General features: G+C 35.5%; 1 long non-coding RNA gene and 1 pseudogene across 1 annotated transcript; both read right to left on the bottom strand.

Moving 5' to 3' along the window:
* Positions 1–1,755: 1,755 nt before the first annotated feature.
* On the bottom strand, positions 1,756–8,527 carry LOC140526543 (uncharacterized). Its single transcript, XR_011974415.1, has 2 exons — positions 8,039–8,527; positions 1,756–2,098 (listed from the first exon to the last, which is right to left on the bottom strand). It is a non-coding gene; the product is annotated as an uncharacterized lncRNA (long non-coding RNA).
* A 3,890-nt stretch (positions 8,528–12,417) lies between these two features.
* Positions 12,418–13,179, bottom strand: LOC140526547 (small ribosomal subunit protein eS6-like; annotated as a pseudogene).
* Between the last annotated feature and the right edge of the window lie 9,174 nt (positions 13,180–22,353).

Raw genomic sequence — 22,353 nt, forward strand, 5'->3', positions numbered from 1 at the left:
CCCACTGTCACTTGACCCTGACAGAGGTACATGTATCACATGCTGTATACAGGTTTTTGCAAAAAATTTTCTCCTTTCCATATTGGCCATATTTGTTACAGTATTTTGTCCTTATTGCTTAGCATCCATTCACAAGAACTGCTGGGGCAAACTTTATATGGAAGTCTCTAGCCTGGAATTATCACTCTCCTCTTTATCTAATTATCATATTGGCAACTTGACAACCAAGTTTCAATCCCTATCCCTTTTTCTTACTAACCTCTTATTTTATTGAAATGACTTAGCTTACCTTGCTTTGTCAGCAGCTTCCAAATTTTGTCTTCTATTCATCCTTTTCTGTTTGTTTTTGACTTCTACTTTAGGTTATGTCCTTTTCCAATTGTTACTTCTCCTGCTCATGTCCTTTAACTTGAGCCCCTTTTCATTTTGCATTCTTTCCAACTTTTAGTTCTTTTTTCCCTCTAGCATTTTTCCTCTTTCCACTTTTCTTCCTTCAACTTCTTCTTATATAATTCCAAATTTCCCCTACTTAAATTCCATCAATGCCTTATTCACAGTTCCTAAAACTTCCAAATCACCCAAATAATTTCTTCTTCTCTCTCTTGCTTCTTAAGGTCAAACCTTTTGTCTACGATTCCTACCTGATCTTATCCCATGAAAGTCAGAAATTTTGCCTCTCTGTTTGTTGTGGTTCAGTTGTGTCTAACTCTTTGGCCCCCATTGGAATTTTCTTGGCAAATCTGCTTAATTGGTTTGCCATTTCCTTCTCCACATCATTTTGCATAGGAAATGAGGCAAAGAGGGCTAAGTGACTTGCCCAGAGTCACACAGCTTGTAAATGTTTGAGGCTGGATTTGGACATATAAACTGAGCGTTTCTGATTCCAGAACCAGTACTTTATCCATTGTGCCACACCAGGACCTACAATTTATGAAACTATGTTAAGAATGAGCTACAACATAAATTGAATGTATGCATTGGTAGTACCCATAGAGACAAAATAATAGATGTTTGTAGTACGTGGTCAATATCTTATTTTTCTTATCTATTTTGATTTAGTTGAGATATTAATGATCCAGTGACAGGTGACTAATATACTATTTTTATTTTATTCTTAATGTCCTATAGATAAACAGATAGATTTAACTGTAAAATATTGGGAATATAAGTTCATCTTTCATATAATTCTAGTGGCTGATACTGTTCCAATATAGTTTTGATTCCTTCTACTAAGTCTTTATATTTTGAAAGTTTTTCATTATGCAGAACTTGGAGATAATAGTTATTCAGTGTGGAGGTATCTATTAAAAATCCCATTTTTACATTGTTATGTATCAATCTTAGCTCTGAGATATTGTGAGCAACATTTTTTTTGTTTGCAATAATGATATAGTCTCAGTTCAGTTTATTTATTGAATTTTAGAAGCTATTTTGGGGACTGTATTTCTGTATGGAGAATTATCATCTGATGGCTTATAAAAGGCTGACAGGCAGCCTCTGTTGTAAAATTCTAGCAATATCGTTGTGTCTTTTAAGATATTTTACAAATGCTAAATTTTTGCAAGCTGATATGATACAATGCAGTTATCAACACTTCATTTTGTAATCTGAATTGATCAATAAATCTGGTTTCCTTGAGAATAACCTTTTGTAATATTTGATGATGACCTGATTCTGTGTCTTTTTTATAAATGTCTCTATTTCCATAAACACATTTTTGTCATTTCCAGTCCCATTTAACTATTAACAGTCAGATTGGCCTTCTCAAAGCAACATTTACTTCAAAAGATATAATAACAAATATACAAATGTTCCACACAAGGAGAGGTTTCACCCCCTTATCCCTTTGCATCATATCAATTTCAGGAGAGAGAATGTAGGGAAGCTCAGTTGCTGTAGAACACATATTTCCATTTACAAATTCAAATTGCCACTTTGGGCCCCAATCCCAGGTACTCTGACTTTTCTGAACTTCCCAGCCAGGTTGTCTGGCTTCATCATCCTGCCTGCAATCTTGATTCCAAGGTTTCCATAGCTCAAACTCCTGGGTACAAGTGCTCCTAGTAAATCCAGTGGTGATCACTTCTCATACCTGAAACTGAAAGAGAGAAACAACACAGGATAGATTCCAAGGTCATTTTTCAAAGCTGATCTAAAATAAAAGGAAATAAACAGGTGTAGGTATTCCCATTTCCACTTCAGAGAGTGTATGCATTTTGGGTAAATTTTGGGCGTTATCCTTTGAAAATAGCTGGAGGGAGCATACAGAATTGTCTTAATATGGCCAGTCTTAAAGACTTAATATTTTCCATCTATGTACCCAATCAAAGGAAGATGCTCACACCCATGTGGTAGGGAAAAGGAGAGAAGCAGGGTACCTCCATGTTAGATGTGCTGGGCATACTTTACTTACTCTCTCTCTCTCTCTCTCTCTCTCTCTCTCTCTCTCTCTCTCTCTCTCCCTCTCTCACTCCCCCCTCTGTTTCTGTCTCTGTCTCTGCTTCTTTAATACAATTCAGGGCAATTAGTGTACATGTTCTCATTCCTTTTTTATTAAGGATAAATAAACTGAGACTCAAAAAGATTTAGTGATTTGCCCAATCCAGTAATTTGCTCAATTGATACACAGAATCCTGAACAACTAATTCCCAGTTCATGCTCCTCCTACTATACTCTTAAAAGACCTAAACTTGATGTAGCAATACCACTTCTAGGGTTATATTCCAAAGAGATTATACAAATGGGAAAAGGACCTACAAGTGCAAAAATGTTTATGGGAGTTCTTTTTATGGTGGCAAAGAATCAGAAATTGAAGGAATGCCCATCAACTGGGGAATGGCTGAACAAATTGTGGTATGTGAATATAATGGAATACTATTGTGCTATAAGAAATGATGAGCAGGCGGATTTCAGAAAAACCTGGAAAGACTTATGTGAACTGATGCTGAGGAAGGAGAGCAGAACCAGAAGAACACTGCACACAGTTACAGACACATTGTGTGATGCCTAACTTTGATAGACTTGGCTATTCTCAGCAATGCAGGGTTCTAAGACAACTCCAAAAGGCTCATGATGGAAAATGCTATCCACATCCAGACAAAGAATTACGGTCTGAATGCAGATTAAAGCATACTACTTGCTCTCCCTCCTTTTTGTTTTGTTTTATTTTGTTTCTTTTTCCTTGTGATTCATTCCATTAGTAATAATTCTTCTTTACAACATGACTATTGTGATGATATGTTTAATATGAATGTATATGTAGAGCTTCTATAAGATTGCATGTCATCTTGAGGAGGGGAAAATGAAGGAGAGAAAATTTAAAAGTCAAAAGCTTGTGGAACTGAATGTTCTAAACTAAAAATAGATTAATTAATTCAAATTTTTAAGCAAAAAGACCTAACCTTGTAGTGTCAGGGAAAAATTTTCACTAACACTTTTGAAATTCTTGTGTGTCAGAGTAGAAAGGAAGTGTCCTAACCCAACAGCTCTATTCAAAAATGAATTACAGCCTTGTTTTGTTCAGTTTCTTGGTGTCTGGTGACATCCCATGAATTCATCAGTGTAGAGAGATACTTGTGTGAAAACTCCTTTTGTCAGTGAAATGTTCATTCTTAGACAGTTGATTGGGGACAATAAAAGGTGAATAGTCTTTCTCAGCATCACATGATAGGTATCAGAGTCAGAGCTTGAACTTGTCTTTCTTGCTCCAAGGCTATTCTCTAGGCACTAGAACCTGAGGCCACTACTTTAAAGTGTCCCTCCGTAACCTTAGATTAACTAGAAATTATTTTAAATTTATCTCATTGCCACTTTGACTGAGAGTTTTCCTTTGGGTTTTATTCACCATTTCCAAGGGTACTATTCCTAGCCTTACTCTTTCTGGACCCCAAAGAACTTTAGGAATTGATCTTCTTAAAACAAAGGGGTAAAGGGGTCATAGTCTATAAATTAGGCTTTGGTCTGTCTCACTTTCCAATTCCTGAGGCTGAAATAAATGCAGCCTTAAAAATCACTTACGGCAAGGTCTATCTAAGTAAGTATTAATAATAAAGAAAGGGAGAAAAGAGAGTGAAAAGCAAGGATGGTTTCAAATCTCAAAGCAGAGCTCCTTGCAATATTAACTAATGATCAAGGAAGCAGGACAAAAATCATTTTAAAGATTTAAAATAGTTGTTTTCTTATTCATTTGGGCATCCTTGTCATTTCATGCTTAAATATTTACCTCCTTTTTGGAAGCAAAATTTGCTGTGGGAGTGGGCAAATTATGTGGCATTTGTCTAAAATGATAGGCCTAATTATTGCTCTAAAGACTTGAAATTCTTTCAAGCTCCAGCTTGAACAGCAAAGGAATTAATAATATTCTTGAAATGTATTCAGAGCAACATTTGGTCATGCTTTAGCTAGAAAAGGAAAATTGATGATAGGGCATTTAAAGACCGGGATTTCCCCCAGCAGTGTGCTTACAGAGCTTGGTGGGAGGACAAGAAAGAGAGTTATAGGTGGTGAGGGAATGTGATTCTATATTGAGGAAAAAAAGACTTCCAGGCAAATAGACTAGGAATGTCTTGGATAGATGGTAGAGTACAAAAGTCTTTAGATAGTGAACCAAGAGAACTGTGTTCATGATCCTCCTCTGCATCAAATAAATGAATTGTAGAATCTTGGATGACTCACTTTCCCTCTTCAGGGGTAAATTTGCCCACTGCATTCTCTTCTAAGATGCTACCATTTTATAAATCTATGATTTCAATAAAGTAGCAAGAAAGCAGAATTTGGATCTGAAGAAAGAGACCTCTGGTATCCCTTGAATTCCTAAATGCCCTCTGAGGGGATCAGGGTCTTGCCCACCACCAGATCCAGCCATGGCCCCAACCATGGCCCCAGGCCCAGGCCCAGCCCCAGGGTGGCTGCAACCACTCCTGAAGTGGGGGCTGCTTCTTGAGAGCTCCACTTAACAAAGCTCAAAAGTCAAATAATTGGCTGGGAAATAAACAGATAATAGATTCTTATTTTCTTGGTGAAAAGGTATTTTCTTACTTCTTTGGTGATGAGGAAGATCAAAATGTAAAACCAGAAGAAGACAATAAAGCTAAAGATCCTGCATCCAAAGCCTCTAACAAAAATATGAGTTGATTTCAGACCATGGAAGAGCTCTAAAAGGATTTTGAAAATGAAGTAAGAGCGGTGGAGGAAAAATTGGGAAGAGAAATGAGAGTGGTACAAGAAAATCATGAAAAATGAGTCAACACCTGGCTAAGAAAACCCTAAAAATGCTGAAGAAAATAACAGCTTGAAAATTAGACCAACCCAAATGGCAAAGGACCAAATGGCCAAAAGACCAATGAGGAACAGAAAGGACCAAATGGAAAAGGAGGACCAAAAGCTCACTGAAGAAAATAAGTCCTTAAAGATTAAAATGGAGCAAATAGAAACTAATGAATTTTTATAAAAGAAAAACAAAAGAACGAAAAAATAGAAGACAATGTGAAATACCTCTCTGGAAAAACAATTGACCTAGAAAATGGATCAAGGAGAAATAATTTAAAAGTTATTGATTTACCTGAAGACCATGATCAAAAAAAGAGCCTACACATCATCTTTCAAGAAATTTTTAAGTAAAACTCTTCTGATATTCTAGAACGAGAGGGTAAAATAGAAATGAAAAGAATTACGTGATGACCTCCTGAAAGAGATTACAAAACCAAAACTTCTAGGAATATTTTAGCCAAATTCCAGAGTTCCCAGGTCAAGGAGAAAATATTATAAGCATCTAGAAAGAAACAATTCAAGTACTGTGGAAACAAAATCCAGATAACACAGGATTTAGCACCTTCTACATTAAGGGATCAAAGTGCTTGGAATATGATATTCCAGAAGTCAAAGGAGATAGGATTAAAACCAAGAATCACCTACCCAGCAAAACTGAGTATAATACTTCAGGGGAAAAATGATCATTCAATGAGATGGAAGACTTTCAAGCATTCTCAATGAAAAGACCAGAACTAAATAGAAAATGTGACTTTCAAACACAAGAATCAAGACAAGCATGAAAAGGTAAACAGGAAAGAAAAATCATAAGGGACTTTCTAAAGTTTAACTGCTTACATTCCTACATGGAAAGATAATATTTGTAACTCTCAGTTTCTCTCTCTCTGTCTCTCTCTCTCTGTCTCTCTCTGTATATATATGTATATACAGAGAGAGAGAGAGAGAGAGAGAGAGAGTATGTGGCAAGATGCAACTGGGGAGGAGACAGAATTAAGTGCTTATTGGAAAGGAAAAATATCAGCCATAAGAGAAAAAACTTCTTTCCCTTGAAACAAAGGAAAAATTGGGGAAAATGAAAAATAGCCAATACTTTACAAAATGTGTGTGTATTTATGACATAAATACATATCTTCATATATGTGTATGTGTACATAAATATGCATATGTATATACATATATTCTAGATCTCAAGTCACTTTACTAGCTTAGGAATTGAAATGTGCAATATGAAACTTTGATAAAATTGGCATTCAGTTACATTAAATTTAAAAGCATAGATTATTCAAAGAATAATTACAAATTTATTTATTGAATTTGCTTCTCAGTGTTTTTAATTTCATTACAAGTAGAACTCTCTAAGAAGGGATGATATCTAAAAAATAAAATTGTAGGGTGAGAGAGGAATATAATGGGAGGAAAAAGGGAGAAATGGAATGGGGCAAATTATCTCTCATAAAAGAGGCAAGAAAAAGATTTTTCAATGGAGTACAAAGGGGAGGAGATGAGAGGGAAAAAGTGTAGTTTATTCTCTTCACATTTGGCTTAAGGAGAGAATAGCATGCTTATTCAATTTGCTATGAAAATTTATCTTACACTACAGGAAAGTAGGGGGGAAGGGGACAAATAGTGTGGGGGAAATACAGCAGGGAGGGCAAATGTAAGGAGAGAGTAATTAGAAATAAACACTTATGGGAATTGACAAGGTCAAAAGAGAGAATAGAATAAATGGGGGGCAGGACAGAATGGAGGGAAATATAGTTACTTTTACATAACATGACTATTATGAAAGTCTTTTGCAAAACTACATATATATATACATATATATATATATATATATACACATATATATATATATATATATATATACATATATATATGTATATATATATATATATATATATATATATATATATATATATATATATATATATATATATAGCCTATATTGAATTGCTTGCCTTCTCAGTGAGGGTGGGTGGGGAGGGAAGAAGGGAGAGAAGTTGCAACTCAAAGTTTTGGGAACAAATGTTGAGAATTGTTTTTGCATCCAACTGGGAAATAAAAAAATACAGGTAATGGAGTATAGAAATCTATCTTGCCCTACAAAAGAAAAGAGAAGATGGGAATGAGTGAAGGGAGGGCATATTAATAGAAGGGGTAATCAGAATGCAAGGCATTTTGGGGTGGGGGAGGGGAGAAATGGGGAGAAAATTTGGAACTCAAAATTTTGTGGAAATGAACGTTGAAAACTAAAAATAAATAAATAAACATTTTTTAAAAAGAGAGGGGGCAAAATAAAAGGGATTGCAGATTGACGGAAGGTTTAATCAGAAGCAAACACTTTTGAAGAGAGAAACGTCAAAGGAGAGAACTGAATCAATGGAGGACAGGACAGCATAAAGGGAAATATAATCTTTCACAATGTGACTGCTATGGAGGTCTTTTGCATGACCGCACATGTATAAGATACACACACACACACACACACACACACACACACACACACACACACACACATATATATCTCTCGAATTGCTTGCCTTCTCAGTGAAGGTGAATGGGGATTGAGGAAGGAAGAGATGTGGAACTCAAAGCTTTAAAAATAAATGTTGGAGGTTGTTTTTACATACATCTCAGAAATAAGATATATAGGTAATGGGGTATAGAAATCTATCTTACTCTACAAGAAAATAGAAGGGAAAGTGATATGGGGGAGGTTGATAGAAGGGAGGACAGACTGGAGGAAAGGGAATCCAGAATGCATGCTCACCTGAGGTTAGAGTAGGTGGGAGATGGGGAGAAAATCTGAAATTCAAAATTTTGTGGAAGTAAATGTTGAGAACTGAAAATCAATCAGTTCATCAATACATAAATAAATAAAACACTATATCCATGATATTATTATTGTTGTTAGATGATCCTTAGTTCTTTTTCAGCTCTAGAATTCTATGTTAAAATGAATTTCACTTCCAACATTCTGTCTTCTAAAGTCTTCCAATTCTAACATTCTTTGTTCTAAGCTCCCTCTAGTTCCAGTTTTTACATAATATATTCTCTGAGCTAAATGCTGTGAACTAACATCCTTTATAATTCTAATCTTTCATGTTCTAGTCAGTCTATGTTCTCTGTTACAAAACCTTTCCCTGATTATTGTTTAATATTCTAAAATTCCTTTCTTTCTTAACTCCCTGTCTTTGAGCATTCTATAGCCTGAGGTTTCTTTCATCTAGAATATTGTTTGATTCTGTGCTGTCCATTTCTGCAGGTGAAGCAAGCAATATGTTGTTATTGGTAGAGCTGAAGTGGCTGACACCACAATAGTGGTGATGATGTGATGAATGGTATCATAATGCAGTGTAAACTCCATGACTGGTTCTGCCTTGTTCATCCCCATATATGATCTGAGTTATTTCTGAGCCTTGCCCCCAGAAATTTGTATTTCTAGAAAGCTGGCCACTGTTGACCAGCATACAGTAAGGCCAAAGCTGCTGGGAGATTAAATGCTTGAGGCACCTGGCCTAGTAAACCTCAAATATGAATCTTAAAGTAACCAAGCTGCCTGGAATTTTTTCCAAAGGGCAGCTCCCCTGGGCCTGAAACACTGACCCTTTTCTCTGAGTTGCTTTACCTTTGCTCCAGTATCTTGGTGAATTCTATTGCCTCATTAATTACTCTTCCCTTAGGGATTGTATGTAGCTTTCAGGGTTGCCCCCTTTGGGGGAAGGGAGGGCAGAGTGGGTATTGGAATGCAAAAGGCAGCATCCAACTCATCTCATAGGGGCTGCAGGTTGCAGGTGGCCCTAATTTCACAGGAAAAGCAATATGTTTGCCAAAGAAAGAACAGATGGCACAAGTCAACAGTTATTTATTTCTATAATTAGCAGCTTGCTGGGATCTCAGATCTTAAAGAAATTGCCATTTCCTATGGAATTTCTCCATTCATTTCCCTCAGTTTCTTCATCTGTAAAATTAGGGGGTTGAACTACAATACCAGATGATCTCTAAGGTGGTTTCTTTTCCTAACCTTCTGTGACACTAGGATTATTAGTGGAAACTGGGAAATTGAAAAACTTAGTTGTGGCAAAACCACCACCACTTTTAATGTTTAGGGGTACTTGGGACCCCAAAATACCAATAAACTGGGTCCTGCCCAAACGAATTCTACCCAAGCTTTCTTTCAGCCAAAGGAAAACAAAGTTATTAAAAATCTACTATATTGGATAGACTCTTAAGGAATATGAGCATTTGTATCACTAATACCAGTAGACCAGACTGAACCTTCAACCTTTGTAACTCTAAAGTAAGCAGCTAGGTAGAATCTGAGCACTTTCATGTAAACAAGATGAATCTTCTATACAGAAAGACTGAAGGAAGAATATAGGAGTGGCCCAGTAGTCTGGAGGCTCCAGGGGTGGTCTTGATGAGAGTGGTCAGTAGCCTAGAGTATCTTGAAGCAGATCTTGATGGTAATGACAAGTATCTTGGGATGACTAGAGATGGAATGTAGGGAGGATCTTGATGGGAGTGATCAGTAGCCTGAAGAATGGGATTTTGATAGAATCCAGGGTGGAAAGTAGCCCAAAGAAACCTAGTGGTAACAGAGATTTGAGCATAGCAATGATGGAAAGCTTATGGCCTCAAAGGAATGTCAGATCAAGTGGGGAAGATTCAAAGAGAGTTCAAGGGGACTCCCAGAACCTATACCTCATCACTACCACCACCACCATCACTACCATCACTACCATTACTACTACTACTACTACTACTGCTGCTGCTGCTGCTGCTGCTGTTGCTGCTTCTGCTGCTACTGGTATTATAGCTGTCAGGCAGTTAGGTGGCAAAGCAGATAGAGTCATTGGTCTGGAGTCAAGAGTAACTATGTCCAGATCCTGCCTCGGACACTTACTAGCTGTGTAATCTCAGGCAAGTAACTTAACTTCTGTTTGTCTAAGTTTCATCAATTGTAAAATGAAGATAATAACATCTCCTACCTCCCACACTCCTTGGGACAATCAAATGAGATAATAAATTGTAAAGAAATTAGCACAGTGACTGGCACACAGTAAGTATTTTATATTATTACTCCTCCTCCTCCTCCTCCTCCTCCTCCTCCTCCTCCTACTACTACTACTACTACTACTACTTCTACTACTAAAGCAACTAGGCCACTAGGTAGCACAGTGGATAAGAGTGTTGGGCCTGGTATCAGTAAAACCAATTTACTTAATCTTTTTTTGCCTCAGTTTCCAAAACTGCAAAATCAGGATAATAATAACACTTATCTTTTAGGGTCATAGTGAGGATTAAATGAAATAATATTCATTTTAAAAAATGTCTGTTACCTAGTAAATGCTATATAAGTGTTATTTACTAGTAGTCAATCAATAATAGTAAATCAACATTTATTAATAACTCACTGTGTACAGCACTGTGCCAAAATAAGAAAGATAGTCCCTGCCCTCAAGACCTTACAATCTGGTAGAGGGGGAAGGTTTAGGCATTTGTAAAGCATCTACTATGTGCCAATTTCTGTATCTTTTTTGATCCCCAAAACAATCCAACCAGGTAGATGCTATCATCCCGTTATACATTTGAGGAAACTAAAGCAAACAGAGGTTAAATGAGTTGCTGAAGGTCATACAGTTAGTAAATGTTTGATATAGATTTGAACTCAGGTCTTTCTTATTCTGTTTAGAGCTTTTCAATGTGTTACCTAGCTACCTTCCCCTAATGGGAGAAAACAACACACAAAAACCTTCAAAAGGGGGTGGTCAGTAGCTAATAGTACTAATTACCTCAACTGAGGCAGTGTTGCAGGATGATAAGCTTCTTGATGATAAGGATCCTGGGGGCATGATGGAGAAGTTCAAAGGAGGAAAGCTAGCAAAAAATTATTAAAGTATTTTAATGTTTGCAGTGTACTTTGAATATATTAACTCATTCGACTGAAACTAGTTCTACTCTGATTTCTCATTATGGCATTGAAATAAAACTAAGCTTTTGATGGAGTTTATCAAGTTCTACCAAGCTAGATAAGGTTTAGAGTAGGGTCTTAATGCCAAAGAGGGTATTATGTATTGCCTTGAGACTACTGGATCTAACTGCAGACTCAACACATGGAAGTTGGCCACTAGAAAATTTAATATTTGACCAATGGCAAACCAACTATGAAATAGACAAATAAAGACTGACATCCCATATGGATTTCTATAGAAATATTAGCAAAATGGTGGAAAAGGGAGCTTAGAGCACTCATAATCACAGAGGTATTTTTTTTTTTAGTTTATCTAGAAATATTAATTTAACTCTTAATATTCTACCTAAGTATGTGACCCTTGTCCAGTGCCCAAATCACTGCCATAGCATGGAGTGAATCGTATTGTCATGTATATTGTCACTACCCCTGAAATTGATAAGATATGAAGATATTGCAACAAAAGGTAAGGATAAATGATGGGTTAATCATTGAGAAGCAAATGTAGGATTTGGTTTCATCATGTACCCACAATATATCATTTCAGGGATCACTTGTTCATTCTGTCTTACAGTAATCATGATAAGCATATGCAAAAAAACCCCAAAAAACCCAAAACATTACTATGAATCCAGTTGTCCATATATAAATTTCTGGTATGGAAAATGAAGACCCTACCAATACTCTCCCACTCAGATGAAAACACATACTGATACTCAGTGACTTCATTGCAAAGATGAGCATAAGAGAAAATGGTAAAAATTATGTTGAAAACTGTGATTCATAATTAACAAATCAAAGAGACATATTACAGAGAAACCTCAAGCCTCTAAATCAGTAGTAATTCCTTCTAGAAGATAACTGGAAGATAAAGGACATGATGTGCATTGAATATCAGGAAAGAAAAAGAAATTGGTTAAACTTTTTTTGAATGATGTTTTGACTTCATTGGAATAGGGCACTCCTTAAGAGAAAAGTACTGCTCTCAGTGCACATCAGAAGAACTTGGGGGATAGAGTTGTCTACAGACATGCAGGTAGTATTTCAGGTTGAGTTCATTGGTATTTGAATGTAGATCCAGACTACAAATCTCAAACTTTCTGCTGCTTTCATTATCCTTTCTACTATATATGAATAGACACACACATATATACATACATAATTTTTTTTCACTTGACAAAAGTTATTTATTTCTACCACATTTTTAGAAATTTTATTTTTTACTGGACTCAGATTTCAAGGTGGAGGCTCTCAGGGAAGACAGACGACGTCTCTTAGCGATCTGTTCTTGTTTTCCTTTAGCCTCCTCCATTCTCTTAGCCAAAAGCGTAGCATATTCTACTGCTTCTTCCCTGTTCTCCTGGGTACTTTGCTTCTTCAAAGCAATGCTGCAAAACACGGGGAGTCACCAGACGCTAAATTTTAGGAGCCTTGGTCCTGCGTTTCTTATCTTCCTCTTTGAAGGGCATTCTCACAACATACTACCAGATATCATCTTCTTTGGGCAAGCTGAAAAGTTTCAGATTCTTTTAGCTCTTTTGGGACCCAGGTGATGAGGCACAGTGGTACCTGTCAGTCCTGGTATATCTTTCTCACCTTTCTTCACGATAACCAAGTTGAGGACACTCACGTTGGCATCCACAATACAGCCCCTAACAGATTTAAGTTTTCTTTCTCCAGTTCTCCTAGGGCTATAGCAAGAATGACCCTTACTGAGCAGCAGGAGGACATGTCCATGAGCCAAAATACCCTGCTTCATGGGGAAACCTTGTTTGTCATTCCCACCACTGATTCGGACCACATAACCCTTCCATTCATCACCCAGAGCATCAGCAGAAACTTCAGTGGCAATCTGTTTCTCATAAAACGTTCGTTGTTTTCTCTCATCATTGACTTTTCTGGCAGTCAGTGGCTGGGAAAGAGATGTTGAGCTTCATCTTTGCATAGCCACCTGCTTCACAGGAAAGAGTGATTCTTTTTTTATGAGCAATGTTATATTAAAAGACAGTGAATATCAGAGGAATTGGGGAGCATGCTGTAGATTTAGTACGAGATCCATTACTTTCAGTGATCTCCAACTACACTGTGACACAAAAAGCTTTCTTTGTATAATATTCTCCTAAAGAAGATATGTAGAATATGTTGAAATCAATCATAGCTTACCATGATTTCTGGAGACTCAAAACTGTAGGTAAGCCAAATGATAATGGCAGGCCTATGTGAATCATGGCATACATTCAACAATGACTTGCATGTAAGTGATATAAAAGATATCAACCAAGACATTTATGATCAGAAAAGGAGATGGGAACAGATGTATAGCAAGATGAAAGCAAAATAAATGGATAGCTCAAGTACTATAATAGTAACCACGACATGTTAAGACTGAAAGAAAACTTGCAGTATATTGGGTAGACACTCTAGGAAAATTTATGGAGGAATGTGGACAAGCATCACAAGGATGTGATCATATAAAGTGAAAACATGTGGTTAAGTTACAGCTTGAATCATTTAAAGCAGTATCTACAGTGTGGAGTTTAAAGATCATTTGAAGTAGTAATATTTAACATCTTAAAAAGATGATTCACAAAGTGCATAATACAGTTAAAATGAAATAATCCATTGACCACAATACTATACATTATCCACAAGTTATTCCTGAAAAGTCTTGCTCCATTCAAAAGTGTAGCCATTGATTGTAAAAGAGAATATATCTTAAGAGCTTGGCAAATATTAAACTCCATATAAATGCAAGCAATTGTTAGTAGTTGTTGAAGTCATATTAGTAGTCATAATCATAGTTGTAGTCAAATAGTAGTAGTAGTAATAGTAGTAGTAATCCTACTCTTAACTATCCAACTTTATTTCTAACTACTTGCTAATCTGTAACCTATAATCCAGTCAGGCTGTTTTCCTCCCTAATCTAAGTATTCCACAGTCATTCTACCATTAGCTCAACCCTACCTTTTCCATATATGAGAGTATTATAGAATAACAGAATTGGCAGATACACCAGAGATAATGAAGTATCAGCCATAAAGCTCTAAAGAAATCTCATAAATTCTCTTGTCAAATATCACAGTTTTAAAGATGAGGAAACTGAGACCAAAGAGGTTTAGTGACTTGTCCTGGGTCCCACAAGTGATAAATGATGGTGCTGTAACTAGTCCATTGAATTTATCTTTTCTCTTCTTCTATACAATGCTATGTCCAATGGAATCCAGTCTGATTCATAACTAGGCAGAATTATTCCTTCTACATAACACTGTTATTATCTAGCCTCTATTTGAAGGTTTTCAGTGATGAGAGCTCACTATTTCCCAAGATATCATTTTTTTGGATATTCTAATCATTAGGAAAGTTTTATACAAAGACAGCCAAAATATTTCCCATAGTAACTTCCACTAATTTCATCTATCTTTTTTTTTCTCATAAGTACAGTCATCCACAGAGTACTTATATATTTTAAAGTTCCTCTAGCACTGAGTCCAAACCACACAGTTTAGCACTTGATTATACCGTGGAATTTTGTTCTCTGACTATAAATATGTTTATCTTGACTCATTAATGAGTCTGTAAATTCCTCATGAGAAGAAATTATGCCTTTTCTTTTTGTATATACCATAACCCTGATATAATAGCTGACTTTCAAAAATTCTTTTAGATTCTTTTATTTGAATAAAATTCTGGAACCAAGCAAACAAAAACAAGATTTTCACAGAAAGACACATCAGAACTTAGCTTAAATATTAGTGCTAGAATGCTGTTCATGATCAAATAAGGAAGCCACGTTAATTTCTCACTTCTAATTTCTACTTGTATTAGCCAGAATCAATAATGGATCAAACTGTTTTACATTTATATGCGTATATATATATATACACATATATATATATGCATATATATATCCTCTATATTCCATAGGGCCATATATATCTCAGAAAACACCTCTTTCAATATATTATAAAGGTCCTTCAATGACTCTATATTACTATAAATGTGAGTATTCCCTCTTTTGATGCAGATCACAAATTATTTGCATCTTTATATTCTATGTGATTCTTGTGGATGTTTCCTTGTAGATTACTGCAGAGGATTATGCTTCATGCTGGAGGCCTTCTTGTTTTTTCAACCTTCCTTGGGTTCCAGCAGAGTTTTTGGTTGCCATCTGTTACTTCTCTCCCTCCCTACATGACTGAACCTCCTCATTTGCTGATCACATATTCCTTAATTTTATCCCTTATGTCACTTCTTGCGTGTTGCATAGTACTTGTGATAATCCCAAATTGGTCCCTAGTGTCCAAACCCATCTTTTGAACACATAGTATTCTGCTGATTCTATAGAGATACTGATCTTGAAATCTCCCAAAAATCAAAATTACATGAGACATAGTTGAATAACAGATTTCTGTGACTTTCTATAACAGTCCTAGATTTCTAACATTGGCTCTCAGAGATTATTTAGTTCTATTTCAGAATCATACAGAATCTCAAAAGTTAGAAAAGACTTCTAAGACTATCAAGTTTAATTTATACCTGAACAGATTGTAAAATATCATATGAAATGTTTGCTGGAAGAACTCTAGGTGACTGAGAAGACATTACCTCTGTAGGCAGCCCAATTGACTTTCTTGTAATGCAAATTGTAGAGTTTTCCCTAAGCTTAAATTTGCCACTTTGGAGTTGCTTTTCATTGCTCCCATTTCTGGGGGTGAATCAGAATAAGTCTAAATCCTTTTTCCCATTATGGATATTCAAGTATTTGATGGTAGTTTTTGTATCTTGCCTGCTCTCTATCTCCTCCACCATGAGTCCTCTCCTCTCCAAGCTTATCATTCTAGACTCCACCATGTGAATTTAAAATGCATTTTGATGAAGGATTCAGAATGAGGGAGGCTGTTGTTCTATTACACTCTTTCCTGCTGAGCCCCCATCTGGAATATAGTGTTCAGTTCCAGGTGCCACATTTTAGGAAAGACATTGACAAAGTTGCACATCCAGGTGAGAAAGAGAATTGGGAGAGAGTTGGAAACTACTATATGAGGATCATTTGAAGGATATTTGTATGATTAACTTGGAGAAGACTCTGAGGAGAGTGGAGGGACTAGACTATCAAAATAACTGCCAGGTGACTAACTTGGTTTTTTTTGTTTGTTTGTTTGCACGTTTTTTTTTGTTTTTTGCCTTAGAGAACAGAACTAGAAATAATGACTGGTTGTTGCTGAAGGACAAAAAAAAAAGTAAAAACCTTCTAACAATTACAGAGATGCTAAAATGTTATAAGCAGTCTTGGGAGGTGAGGGATACTTCTAATTGAAAGTTTTTAATTGGAAAATGGATACCTATTTGTTAGCAATGCTAAAGAGGAGATTCTTGAGTAGGTATGGATTACAGAGGTGACTGATATCTTGGAGGCTATTTCAAATCAGATATTGTGACTATGACATAATAATGAGATCCCTCATTATCCTAATCACTGTCCTTAATGCATTCTGAAGCATGCCAATTTATTTCTTAAACTGTGGCAATCAAATTCAATAGAAGACATTAGCTGTGGTCTGATCAGGTATGCACCATCTTCATTCCAGATACTCTGCTTCTATCATTTTTAGCTGAAGATCATTTTTTTAGCATTTTTGTCTTCCCAATCAGATTGTTGATTCACATTGAACTTACATGGTACTAATATTGGGAGGGATTCTATAACATAAAACTATTGTCAAGTCACATTTATTAGCATAATTCTCATTCTCATCTTGTATTTATGTAGTGACCTTTTACACCTTACTGTAAAACTTTATGATTATCCATATTAATAGAACTTGATTGATTCAATTTCCTTCCACAATACTGTTTTGTTCCTGCAGTATCCCCTGCACATACACTAGATTCCTTCTGTGTGTTTTTTTTCCTTTCATATGTAGGATTCAAATACATCATCAAGGAATTTCCCCATCATAGCTCCATGTAAGAGACTTTCTTGTCATTGCTCCATGTACCATCCTCTCATATCTCACCTAGGCAGCATGACTTGTGTTTAACATGATGAATGGAATGAGGAACATGTTCTTTTCAGAGCCAAGTCCAGGATGATGTATTGGGAGAGAGAAACAAACTCACAAGGCAGCATGAACCTGTCTTCCCACTTATTTGTTTATCCTAATTGGTATTTTTTATGTCTCTGTCCGTTTTAATGAGATTCAGGCTCTATAGTATCTTATTGTGATACGCCAGACTCTTTCAATGTATTTCTGGACAGAGGAATAAGGAACTGGAGTTGGAGGTAGAGAAATTCCTATAGCTATCAAAATGAAGCAGTTACTATGTCAAGGATATAATACTAGATTGTGAAGTATGGAATTCAGAAGTGATGCTCAGTATTGGTGCTAGCTATAAACTGAGATTGGAAACCCACAAAAGCTCCAGCTCACTTGGTTGCCATAACACTTGAATTCCCTTCTTTGGAAATATACTTCTTTTAGTTATTGAATATTTGGGAGACTTATTAAAAAGCAAGTAGTAATAATAGTTCACCTTTCTACAGTACAGTAAGACTTTCCTCACATTCTCTCCCATCCCCATCAACAAACTTTAGAGCCAGGTAATCTAAATATGCTTATCTTCACAATATAGACAAGGCAACTGAGGCTCAGAGAAGTGAAACAACTTGGCTGTGGACACACTGTATTAGTAATATTTGGGCCAGGATTGAAATCTAAGTGTCCTTACTGTAAGCCTGGGATTCTTCCTTCTATACTATTTTTCCTTTCCAGAAGAATAAACACAGGAATTGCACCAGATATCATAGTATATTAATAAGCTGTCATCTTCTAGCATATGTCAGAGTTCTGAAACAATGGAAATCAATAGGGGATTAATCATTGAAGTAAATAAGATATATAGAAAAAAGAGGGCAGAAATCCACAACTGGAATCCCTGAACAGTTGAGAGGCATTAAAACTTTTGCAGATAGGTGACATCCTGCTGTATTTGAAGTCTAAGGAAAATTGATATCAAAAATCCTTTCTCAAAATTCATATAAACTAATTGACTATGAGAAAGTCATTTAACATGTTAGCCTCAGTTTCTTTACTTACACAATTGCTAATCATGACTGTGCCTACTTCATAGGACTCTTCTGTGGATCAAAGGAGATAAGATAGGTAAAACACTCTGCAAACTTTAAAGTTCTATGTAAATGTTAGTTGTCCCATAATCAATACTATTTACTGCTGCTGCTGCTACTACCACTACTGCTCCCACTACTACTACCATTGTTGTTGTTATTTTTATTATTATACTGCACCTAATGCGTGTTTAATGACTTTTAATCTTGAGAGGTTCTGTGCTTTAGAGATTCTGAATAGAGTAGCGGATAAATACTGGAAAGAAAAGAGGTCACAGAAAGAAGTCAAAAGTTACTAAAGACCAAATTCAGAAATTTGCATCAGGCTTGCAAAATATACTCTGGCGAATTTTGATTGATTTACCTCCTCTTAAAATGGTGCAATAAAACAGTTTAGAATTTGTTTTGTTTCAAAATTATTATATTGATGTATTTTCTTTTTATATCATCAACGTTTTTCACTATATGCTATCCCAGTCCTTTTATGAAAAATAAAGAACATTTCTGCAAAATTCAACAACAGAACAAAAATTCTGATTTTATCTGTGTTTTTCTACTGCAAGGTCAAATAACTCTGAAAAAATGCATTAACAAATATTTACACACACACAAACACACACACATGGGTTAATCTTTGTTATTGTAATTTTGCAGAATTCAGTTTTAGTATTATGTTGTTGCTGTTTTATTTTCAATTAAGTTGTTGCACATGGATAATATGGAAATGTTTTACCTGTAATGGATATCATATTGCTTGCTTCTCAATGGATAGAGCAAGGGCCAGAGGGAACTGAAAATAAAGATTAAAAATAAAAAAAACAAAAAAATACATTGTAGTCTTTATGTGTATTGTTTTTCTTTTTAATATTTTCATTTCTTAAATTTATTTTTAATATGTTTTTAAAATTTTGAGTTCCAAATTCTCTTCTTCTTTCCAAGCCCTCCCCCACCCACTGAAAAGGCAAGCAATGATACCCTTATATATGAAAAAAGACATGCAAAATATGGTTTATTAGCTATATTAGCCATGCCACACAAAACATAAAAGTAAATAAGGAATATTACACTTCATTTTGCACTCAGAGTTCATCAGCTCTCTCTCTCTGGAGAGGGATATTAATTTTCATCACTAATACTTCCAAATTGTCTTAGATCACTGTATTAATTACAATATCTAAGTCTTTCACATTTGGTCATCATTACAATATTGCTGTTACTAAATAATCTCCTGGTTCTACTCAATGCACTTTGTATCAGTTCATGTAAATCTCTCCAGTCTATTCTGCAACCATTCTGCCCATCGTTTCTTTTAGAATAATAATATTTAATCACATATACCAAAACTTGTTCAACTACTCACCAATTGATGAACTTTTCTCAATTTGACTTCTTTGTCAGAGCAAAAAGAGCTGCTATAAATATTTTTCTACATATTAGTCCTTTTGTTTTTACATGATGTCTTTAGAGTATAAACCTAGTAATAGTAGTATTGCTTGATTAAGGGGTAAGCATAGTTTAAAGCAGTTTAAGCATAGATCCAAATTGTTCTTTAAAAAGGTTGGACTATACAACTCCACCAACATTGCCTTAGTGTCCCAATGTTTCCACATGCCTTACAGAATTTGTCATCTTCCTTTTCTGTCATGTTAGCTAATTGGATAAATGTGTGGTAATCACTTGTAATTGTTTTAATTTGCATTTCTCTAATCATTAATTATTTAGAGTACATTTTTTCATGGGACTAGTAATAGTTTTTATTTATTCTAAAAACTACCTGTTCATATCCTTTGACCATTTATCAATAGGGAAATGGCTCTTATGTTTTCTAAATTTGATTTAGTTCTTTATATATTTGAGAAATGTGACCTTCATTTAGAATAACTTGGTGTTTTTAATATTACTGCATTGTGATGGTAAGTTTATCAGAATATAGTTTCCCTAATTTCCTCTTTTAATTATGTCTATTTTTGCTTTTGCTTTGTTTGAGATGATGATTGCTACCTCTGCTTTTTTTCTTTCCTTTTTTTTTACTTCAGTTGAAGCATAATAGATTCTGTTCCAGCCCCTTATTTTAACTCTGTCTCTGTGTTTCTGTTTCAAGCATATCTCTTGTAAACAAAATCATTTGATTCTGATTTATAACTCATTTTGCTATCCTCTTTGATCATATGATTCAGTTCAACTCATTTGTGTTCACAGTTATGATAATTAACTCTATTTCCCTTTGTTATACTTTCTTCTGCTTATCTTTTTCTCTTTCTTTCTACATAATCCCTCCTCAAGAGTTTGTTTTGCTTCTGACCACTGCCTCTTTTAATCAGCACTTCCTTTTATTACCCTCTCCTTTCATTTGGGTCAGCTTCGTGGTGCAGTGGAAAAAGTGCTTAATCTGTAATCAGGAAGACCTGGGTTCAAATGTGGACAAGCTATATGACCCTGACCAAGTCATTGCCTCAGTTTCCTCATTTATAAAATGCCATGGTGAAGGAAATGCAAAACCATTCCCATATCTTTTCTAAGAAGACCTCAAATGAGGTCATGAAACATTAAATATCATTGAACAACAACAAGCTTTCTCTCATCCCTTTCCCTTCATACTTCCTTCGGTATAAGATAGATTTCTTTGTCAAATTGAGTGTCTGTTAATCTATATATCTATCTTCTTCCTTCTTTGCACCAGTTCTGATAAGAGTGAGGTGCAAGTATTGCCTCCCATACCCTGTTGTATTATCTTTGCTACTGTATAAATTCTTCCTTGTGTGCTTCTAAATATTGTGAGATAATCTCCCCAATTCTTCTTTTTCCTTTCCCCTTCTCCCAGTGCATCCCCTTTTCTCATCCCTTCATTTTTGGATATAACCTCAACATAATCAACTCATATTCATGGCCTTTCTTTTTGTAGAATGCTATTAATTGTCATCTAATCATAAAGTTCTCAGCATTAACATACATCACCCTCCCATATAGGAATGTAAATAGTTTAACTTAGTGAATTTTATGCTTCTCCTAAATCATGTGTTTGAATGTCAAGTTTTCTACTCAACTCTGATCTTTTCATCAGGAATAGTTGAAATTCTTCTATTTTATTAAATACCCATTTTTCCCTGAAGAATTGCACTTAGTTTTTCGGTGTAGCTTTTTCTTGCTTTTACTGTTAGCTCCTTTGTCTTCCAAAATATTATATTTCAAGATGACTTCTTTTCTATATAGACACACACACAGACATATATATACACATATAAATTTATTAACTTTCTTTTCAATATTCACTTCCTGAAAATTTTGAATTTCAAATTTTCTCCCCATCTTCCCCTTAACCCCACCCCAAGACAGCATATATTCTGATTGACCTTTCCTGCAGTCTACCCTCCCTTCTATCTCACCCCCCCCCCATTCCCTTTCTTTCTATTTTCCTGTAAGGTAAGATAGATTTCTATATTCCATTGCTTATATATCTTGTTTCCAAGTTTCAGGTAAAAACAACCTGTAACATTTTTAAAGCTTTGAATTCCACATTCTCTCCCTTCCTACCTACCTATCCACTCCCAGTGAGAAGACAAGGAATTTGATAAAGGTTATACAAGGGTGGTCATACAAACACCTCCATAACAGTCATATTGTGAAAGATTATATTTCCCTCTATCCATCCTGCCCTCCATTTATTCAATTCTCTCCTTTGACCTATCTGTATCAAAGCATTTGCTTCCAATTATCCCTTCTCCCAAGTTGTTGTCCCTTCTTTATCCCCCCTCTCTTATCCCCTTTCCTCCTGCTTTCCTGTAGGGTAAGATAAACTCCCATACTGTGTGTTATTCCTTCCTGAAACCAAATCCAACCAAAGAAGGGGTCATTTATTCTCTCTCACCTACCACTTCTTCCTTTCCATTGTAAAAGATTTTTCTTGCCTCTTTTATGTGAGATGATTTACTACATTCTACCTCCCCCTTTCTCTTTCTTCTAGCACATTCCTGTCAACTCTTAATTT

This window comes from Notamacropus eugenii, chromosome 1 (genome assembly GCF_028372415.1).
Source record: "Notamacropus eugenii isolate mMacEug1 chromosome 1, mMacEug1.pri_v2, whole genome shotgun sequence".
NCBI lineage: Eukaryota > Metazoa > Chordata > Mammalia > Diprotodontia > Macropodidae > Notamacropus > Notamacropus eugenii.